Genomic DNA, 9,088 nt, shown 5'->3' with positions numbered 1-9,088 from the left:
ATGAACAAGTTTTGGAAATAATTCTTGTGGAATTTGCTTCATATGTAAAGCAACTGCATTAGGTGTGTGTGTATATGAATTTATTAGTCGTATCACTCCAGAGTAGGCTACTTAGCCCTTCAAACCTGCTGATATTCTGTGCCCTCCTTGGTTCCATAGTTCTTGACCAACTCTAATAAAAAAACTGTCGATCTCAGTTTTGAATTTTCCAAATTACAGTACTTTTGACAGTAGTTTAGTTTAGAGGGCCAGGGAGAATGTTGGGCGGGGTGGGAGAGGTGGTGATCTTACAGGTTTCCACCATTACAAGTTGTATTTTTATAATTCAATTAACTTGGTAGTTGATCCAAAGAGTTCTGCTGAGGTATTGCAGAACAAAATAGGGAATGGAACAATTATAGAGATACTTGAGCAGATAACCAACAGTTTGACCAAAGTCCTTGGTTGCAAGAAGTGGGATAAGAGATTTCAAAGCCTAAAGTTGGAGGAACCCAGATAAGTTGGAGAGTTGTGGGGCTAGAGGTGATTAGTGTGTTATGGAGGAATTAGGACACAGGAATTTGAAAACAGGGTGATGATTATGGAGTGAAGTGGGTGGAGAGGATGTTGGATGAACCTGAGTTTATGATGGTGGCTAGCGGACTGTGAGATAGTCAAGTCTAGAAAAATCAAACATATGGATTTAAGTGTTGTGGTGATGGAATGGTCAGAACCTAATGTCAGAGTCAAATATGACACTAACTCTAGTTCAGCTGCTAGAGAGAAGAATGGAATTAATGACTAGAGAGCTGGGGTTTATGGTAGGGACAGGAGGCAATGGCTTTAGGCTCTAGGGAGAGAGAGAGAGAGTTTACTTTTTTCTCACACACATATACAGGTTATCGATAACCAGTTTCAGTGTTGTGGCAGGATGGAAACCTGATCATGTGAAAATTGGAGCGTGCACAATCAACACTGGGTTATGGCTTCAAGCCTGCTTTTCTGTCCTGCTCGCCCTTGTCAATCAAAAATCTAACACTACCTTGAATAAATTTAATGATTCAGCCTTGACTGCTTTCTGGAGTAGAAAATCTTTCCCTCATTGGGGGTCAGGGTGGAGGGAGGCGAATTCAACCATGGAATTCCAGGAAAGATAGACATAAATTTGCTAAGTTAATGACAGCAGATTTGAAGAAGGGGATACAAAAGCTTAAACACGTGCCAACAGATTCAAGAATAGCTTCTTCCCTGCTGTTATTAGACTTCTGAATGGACCTCTCAAATTTCAAACCTAATGTTGATCCTGCTTTTTGTGCACCTTCATCGCAGCCGTAACTTTGTATTCCTCGTTCTGTTCTATCACCCTATGATCTTTGTATGGTACGATCTGTCTGTACTGCATGCAAAACAAAATTTTTCACAGTACTTAGGTACATGTGACCACAGTGAATTGCATCAAAAATCTGTGGCGAGAAATGTGGGAGACAGGAAGAGAAGTTGGGTGGTCAGTAGTTCAGTGGGAATAGAGCTGCAGCACTTCAGGAGGGTAGCTCACAATCACCTGAAGGGCAATTGGGGATGGCCCTACCAGAAACCCACATTACAAGAATGAATAAAAAAAGTAAGGTCGCAAGAGCAGGAGGTGAAGTAAGTTTCAGGCAAAATGAGTTTGAAGATGGCATGAAAGGAAATAAACTAGAGAATGTGCATTGGGGAACCCTTAGAGAAAGTTTGGCTAGGCAGGCTAGGGAAGTGGCAGAGACCCCAGATAGGATGGTCTCAGTCTTCAATTAACGAGCTGTTCTTATTTGTTTTGGAGGTGCGTGGAGGAGGCAAAGGTTTTAAGAGATCAGTTTACACTAGAGAACAGAAGCTAGGGTTATACTGATATTCCAGGACTATCTGCAAGGAGTAGTTTTAGCACAAAAACAGGACATAATGTTGCTTATGCAGGTCAACATATCTGACAGTGAATGACTTAATCACATCAAGAGTAATTGTTTTAGTGGGCACAAGAGCATCAATGGGAGAGTGAAGAGTGCAGTTGAGTAGATCAGTACCTTTCAGAAAAGTCATTAGGAATGAAGAACCAAAGACTGAACAGTGGGGATTTTGGAAGTGTAGTTCTTACTGAATTAGGATGAGTTTGGGGTAAATGCAGGAAGAAAGAGTCCAGGATAGGGGAGATAGATATGACTGTGAAATTATACAAGGAAGTGACACGTAGCCTTGGGTGTGACTGATAATATGAGGCCACATGAGGTGGCAATTTCAAGGGAGTGGAGGGAGGCTGGAAGAATAGTGAACTCAGGAATAAGCTGATGAGATGAAGATTGACAGTACTGAGGATGAGGAGTTAGTGGAGAGGCTGAGGAAGGAAAATGATGAACTAGCTTAGTGGGAGAAAAATGATGAACTAGCTTAGTGGGTGCTGAGGTGGATGGTAGAGAATGAGGATGTTGAATGACATGGTAGGAGTAAAACTAGCTGAGATGTTTAAAGATGGAGAAATTGCTGATAGATTAGGAGACAGATCAAACGCACTATCTTTTGCATAAACCTTTTACTGAATAACCTCATTGTAATTTTGAGGTGTGCCTCCTTGTTGTGGACTCCGTACCACCCACTGGACTGATTATTGAACTCATGATGTCTGCTCCGTTACATCTGATAACTTCTCATGATTTGGGGAGGCAATGGCCTATTGGTATTATTATTAGATATTAATCCAGAGACCCAGGTAATGCTCTGGGGATCTAGTTTCAAATCCTGCCATGGCAGATGGTGGAATTTGAATTTAATCAACAAAATCTGGACTTAAGAGTCTAATGATCAAGAACTTGTTGACAAATGTCAGGATAAATGTGTTTGTTCAATGTGTTTGTTGACAGAGTTCCAGTTGGAACGCCAGGCTTCCAGGAATTCCTGGTGTGTCTCTGTTTGGCTTGTGCTATTATGGATGTGTTGTCCCAGTCAAATTCGTGTCCTTTGTCCGTGTGTATTGAGACCAGTGAGAATTGGTCATGTCACCAAAAGACACATTGACCTGGACCCGATATACAAACCACTGAGAAACAGAACCGAAAGTAATACCAATCACCCCAGCAAACCGAGGCATATAAATAACAAACGGGACAGAATGCCAATGCTTCACCGGAGGCACACTGACGATGTTACCTAGCAGGGTGACGAAATGTCTGCAACCAAACCCACCGTAATAAACAAAAATATTCTGATCCATCTTTGGTAGGTACAAAGCAGATGATTTCCCAATTCCCTACATTGAACTGTTATCTTTTGCAGTTCTGCCAGTTCAAATCTATCATTGTCCCTTTGCAACTTTCTATGCCATGTACACTATTAGGTGTGACCATCTTTGTAATCTCAGCAAACTTAGATATGAGGTTCTCTGCTTCTTTATTCAAGTCATTTATAAATATATTGGTATTTATAAATATATTTATGAACACCATGAGTTACATACTGCTAAATTGAGATGAAGGGGACGTGATGGCCTGGTGGTATTATCGCTGGATTGTTAATCCAGAGGCCCATGTAATGTTCTGGGGAATGGGGGTTCAAATCCCATAACGGCTGATGGTGGAGTTTGAATTCAATAAAAATCTGGAATTGCAAGTCTAATGATGACCATGAAGCCAATGTCGGTTGTTAGGAAAAAAATCCCATCAACCCACCAATGCCCTTTAGGGAGGAAAACTGCCATCCTGGCCTACATGTGACTTCAGACCTACAGCAATGTATGGTTGATTCCGAACTGCCCTGTGGGCAACTAGGGATGAGCAATAAATGCTGGGCTCACCAGAGACGCCCTCATCCCGTCAATGAATGAAAAAAAAGACTACCATAGCTTATATCCTTAATCTCTGTATGCTAATGCCTAATCAACTCCTAACGTATGGTATAAAGCTGCCCCTAATTTCATATGCTCCTACCTTTACTAGGTCTTACATGGAAATATATGGAATGCCTTCTGAAAATAACATGGGCATCTTTGCATTTTCATAAATTAAACCAGGTTCATTGGACATAACAACCTTTACAGATCCAGCTCTCTGATCAGTTTAAATTTACCCAAATGTTTGTCACTGTCACTAATAACAGATTACAGTAACTTGCCCTCCATAGACCAATGAGTTTGTCTCTTGCTTGCTCTTAACTACTGACTGACAATGGCACTTTTCCAATTCAAGGCGATAATTCTTTACTCAATCTGAATGGTCTTCCAGTTCTAAAAAAAGTCAAAGCAAAATACAGCGGAGACCTGAAATAAAAACATGAAGTGCTGGAGAAACTCAGCAGGTCTGGCAGCTTCTGTGAAAGAAAGGCAAGTACACATCTAGTTCAGTAATTTATTCAGATTTGAGCTGTTTTCTAACTAATTGGTAAGATCGTTGTTTGGGCAAAGAAGTTATTAGTTTATATCGTACATCAAAAATCTGTCTTTTCCAAGGCTGAATTAGAGTTTTGATCTGAGGAAGGGTCACTGGACCCGAAACGTTAACTCTCTTTTTTCCTTCACAGATGCTGCCAGACCTGCTGAGCTTTTCCAGCAACTTCTGTTTTTGTTCCTGATTTACAGCATCTGCAGTTCTTTCGGTTTTTAGATTTTTGATCAAAATGGTTATGGGCGACCTGGCAAGAAAGTGGAGGTAAGGGCAGAATCAGATCAGCCATCATCTTTTGGAATAGCAGAGAATGAACAGATGGGCTGAATAGCCATTGCTATTTCATGATCTCATTGTCACATGCTCCTGTGCTTTAGAATGGAACTATCTGTTCCTTTATCTTTCCTTGCACTTAATGCTTTAAAACTACCCAGGAAGAAAGGCCTAGAGCATCTGACTGTTCTTCAATAATTTGAAGAGAGTCAGTAATCCTTCTGAAACAGTTTTTGGCAGCTGTCCCATATCTTGCATTCAGATCTGACACCAACCATAAGGCATATCTTTGTTTCTCACTACCGAGGGATTATGTGGTGGATCTATTTACGATTATTTTGGTTTGTAAATAAAATTGCTTAGATAACAGCATGTCTATGACCTATTTCATCTTCATCTATTTTGGATGCATATTAACCTTCACATGTATAGTCCTGTGTTTTTTTTTCACTTCTATGGTGTACATGGTATTCTGTGACAAGCTGGTACGTACTCAATCAAAGAATGTTTTGCATAAATAAAACCACCACTTAAAATCTATGCCTATTGCAGAGTCATAGATTTCTAATGAGACAAGAAACAGATGTTATCTTTACCACTTCAAGTGATTTAGGGCAATACTAAAGATTTCATGACATTATGTGAAGAGTAATCAATTCCTTGGCTAAAATTCCCAACTTAACTTACCAAGGTGGCACAGTGGCTCAGTGGTTAGCAATGCTGCCTCATAGCACCAGGGTCCTGGGTTTAATTCCAGCCTCAGGCGATTGTCTATGTGTAATTTGCACATTCTCCCCGTGTCTGCGTGGGTTTCCTCCCACAGTCCAAAGATGTGCAGGCTATGTGGATTGGCTATGCTTAAATTACCCATAGTGTCCAGGGATGTTTAGGTTAGGTGAATTAGACATAGGAAATGGAGGGGTAGGGGGATGGGTCTGGGTGGGATGCTCTTCGGAGGGGTGGTGTGGACTCGGGCTGAATGGCCTGTTTCCACACTGTAGGGATTCTATGAACTTAACTGATAGTTTGTCATGGAATCTTGCTGTGCATAATGGACTACCTCTTTCTCCTGAAGAATTGTCACTGCACCTAAAAGTATGGAAAATATTGATATAATAAACCACTCATTGCACTGTGACAACTTTTGACCTGGAAGCAGTGGAGTTTACACATTCTCCCCTTGTCTGTGTGGGTTTCCCCCAGGTTTTTAAAGTTTTCGAGAAGATTTGTAGCTCGGGTTGTGGATGAAGTTAGACTTGCTCGCCGAGCCTGTGGGTTTGGTTGCAGACATTCTGTCACCCTGCTCGGTAACATTGTCAGTGCACCTCCAGTGAAGCGTTGGTGTTCTGTCCTGTTTGTTATTTATATGCCTCGGTTTACTGGGATGGTTGGTATTAGTTCTGGTTCTGTTTTGCAGTGATTTGTATATCGGGTCCAGTTCAATGTGTTTGTTGATGGAGTTCCAGTTGGAATGCCAAGCCTCAGGAATTCCCTGCCATGCCTCTGTTTGGCTCGTGCTATTATGGATGTATGGTCCCAGTCAAATTTGTGTCCTTCTTTGTCCGTGTGTAGTGAGACCAGTGACAACTGGGTGTTTCTCTTGGTGGCTAGTTGGTGTTCGATAACTGATGCCAATGACTCCAGCAAACCGAAGCATATAAATAACAAGCAGGACAGAACACCAACGCTTCACCGGAGGTGGAATGATGATGTTACCCAGCAGGGTGACAAAACGTCTGCAATCAAACACACCAGCTCGGCGAGCAAGTCTACAACTTTCCTCCAGGTGCTCTGGTTTCCTTCTGCAGTCCAAAGATGTGCAGGTTAGGTGAATTGGCTATGCTAAACAGCCCATAGTATTCAGGGATGTGCAGTAGATTGATTAGCCATGGGAAATATAGGCTTACAGGCATAGGGTAGGGGAGGTGGGATGCTGTTCGGAGGGTCAGTGTGGACTCGATGGGTCAAATGGCCTGTTTCCACATGGTAGGGATTCTATGATTCAATGAAAGTTAGGAAAATTTGGAACACTTACCTGGGAGTGGAGCAGCTCAGAGCAGAGAGACAATATAAATAGAGGCCAAGGCTTTGGGCCTAAAACATGAGAATCCGAGAAGCACACAATTCAGCTGCTGTGACTTCAAAATGAGGGTGACAAAATGTTACAATTCAAATAATAAAACTGCAATGCAATTGGTTGGTAAGAAATGTCTGTTAGGGACTAACTACAAATTGCTGTTAATTAGAAGATATTTTAGATTTAAAGAAGTACTTAACTGAGAAACACCAGGATAAAGGTAAAGTCAGGGCCAACATAATACAGTAATCCAAAGGTAAAGTCAATGTACCTAAGTAATTAGGAAGATCAGCTTGGATTTCTAAAGGGGAAATCACATTTAACTAACTTGCTGGAGCTTTCTTGAAGAGTTAACAGAAAGGATCAGTGAGGGTGATGCTATTGATATAGTGTACATGGACTTTCAAAAGGAATTCAATACAATATCACACAACAGACTGGCTGAATCACAGGAAATGGATAGTTTGCGGGCTGGAGGAAAAATTATTGTGGAGTTCTCCAGCAGTAATGCTTACTTTTCCTGATCTTTATTAATGATCATAATTTTGATGTATAGGGGACATACTCAATGTTTGCGGAAGTTTAGAAGCTTTGTAAACTGTGATGATAGTGTAGAACTCCAAAAGAACATAAACACGTTGGTGGAATGGGCAGATTGGTGGCAGATGAAGTTCAATGCAAAGAAGTATGAGGTTCTGCATTTTGGTAGGAAGGACATGGACAGAAAATACAAAATAGGGAATACAACATGTCAACAGAAGCAGGAGCAGAAGGACCTAGATGTATATGTGCATGGATCATTTAAAGTGGCAGAAACATAAGAGCAGGAGTGGGCTTTTTGACCCTTCAAGCCTGCTCCATCATTCAATAGGATTATGCCTGATCAACCAAATCAGTCCCCTGTTTCTGCTTTCTCCCCATACTTGATCCCTTTAGGCCTAAAAAGTAGATCTAACTCCTTCTTGACCTCAAACTGCTTTCTCTGGCAGAGAATTCCACAGTAAAACGGTCTACCCGTATCGTGTGACCCCCTGGTTCTAGAGTTCTCATCATTGGGAACATTCTTCCTGTGTTTACCCTGTCTAGTCCTGTTAGAATTTTATGGCTTCTAGGAGATCTCCCACCACCCCCCTTCTGACCATTCTTCTAAACTCCAATGTATATTGTCTTTCCTCGATCTGGTCTCTACTCATACATCAGTCCTGCCATCCCAGGAATCAGTCTGGTAAACCTTTGTTGCATTGCCAGAATATCCTTCTCGGGTAAGTGGTCGTAATGGGTGACTCAATAGTTTGAGGGATAGACAATTTAGTTTGCAGCTGAGATCACGAATCCCATAAATCTGTTGCCTCCTGGGTGCAAGGGTTTGGGACATTTAGGAGGGTGAACAACCAGTGATTCACGTGGGAACAAACAACTTAGGGAGGGACAGCTTGGAGGTCTTGCAAGATCGGTTTTGGGAGTTAGGGAGTAGGTCGAAATGCAGGAACCCCAGGATAGTAATCTCAGAAATACAACCTGTACCATGAGCCTCACCATTTAGGCGATGGCAGATCAGGAAAGTAAATTTATGGCTTGAAGGATGGTGTAGAAGGGAATGGTTTTGATTTTTGAGACATTAGGATTAGTTTTGGGAAAGGAGCAAGCTCAGTAGAGATTGGCTTTACCTGAGCAGAAATGGAACAAATTTCATGGCTGATAAATAATGTAGCGAGGTGGATTTAAACTTGTGAGGCAAGTAAGATTGTAACTTGTAAGGTTGACTAATGAGCCTAGTTTTGGAAGTTACAGTGAGGGCAAAAGAGAAGATGGGAGCAGAGAAAAGGAAATGAGGGAAGGGTTGAGTATTGGCAGCAAATAAAGAAATTCTCACCTTCCAATGGGCAAGGAAGAGATAAAGGTAGGATTAAATTTTACATACGTAAACGCACTGAGTACAACAAACAACAATGGAGAACTGAAAGCAGAAATTGCTCTAGGGGAATAAGATGTAGTAGCACATCGACAGAAATATGGCTCAAGCCAAAACAGGACTTAGCATCCCAAGTTACAGGGCTTTTAATAGAAATGGAGGGTAAAATGGGAGTACATGTAGCAGTCTTGGTCAAAGATAGTATCATAGCCCTTGATGCAGTTCCTGAAATAGATTCTATGTTTGGAGGTGAGACCCAGGAAGGGAGCAATATCCTCGTTGGGTATTTATTATGAACTTCCAAATAGTGGGGAGGAAGTAGAAGAAAGCATTTGTAGGCAGATTATGGAAACCTGCAGGACAAGTCGGGTTGTGATAGTTGGCAATTTCCATTAAACTTCGGAGGGGGTGGGGTGGTGGTGGGTAGGAAGTGGGGTGGGG

This window comes from Rhincodon typus, chromosome 23 (genome assembly GCF_021869965.1).
Source record: "Rhincodon typus isolate 14 chromosome 23, sRhiTyp1.1, whole genome shotgun sequence".
Lineage (NCBI taxonomy): Eukaryota > Metazoa > Chordata > Chondrichthyes > Orectolobiformes > Rhincodontidae > Rhincodon > Rhincodon typus.
Note: the sequence above shows the minus strand (reverse complement) of the source record.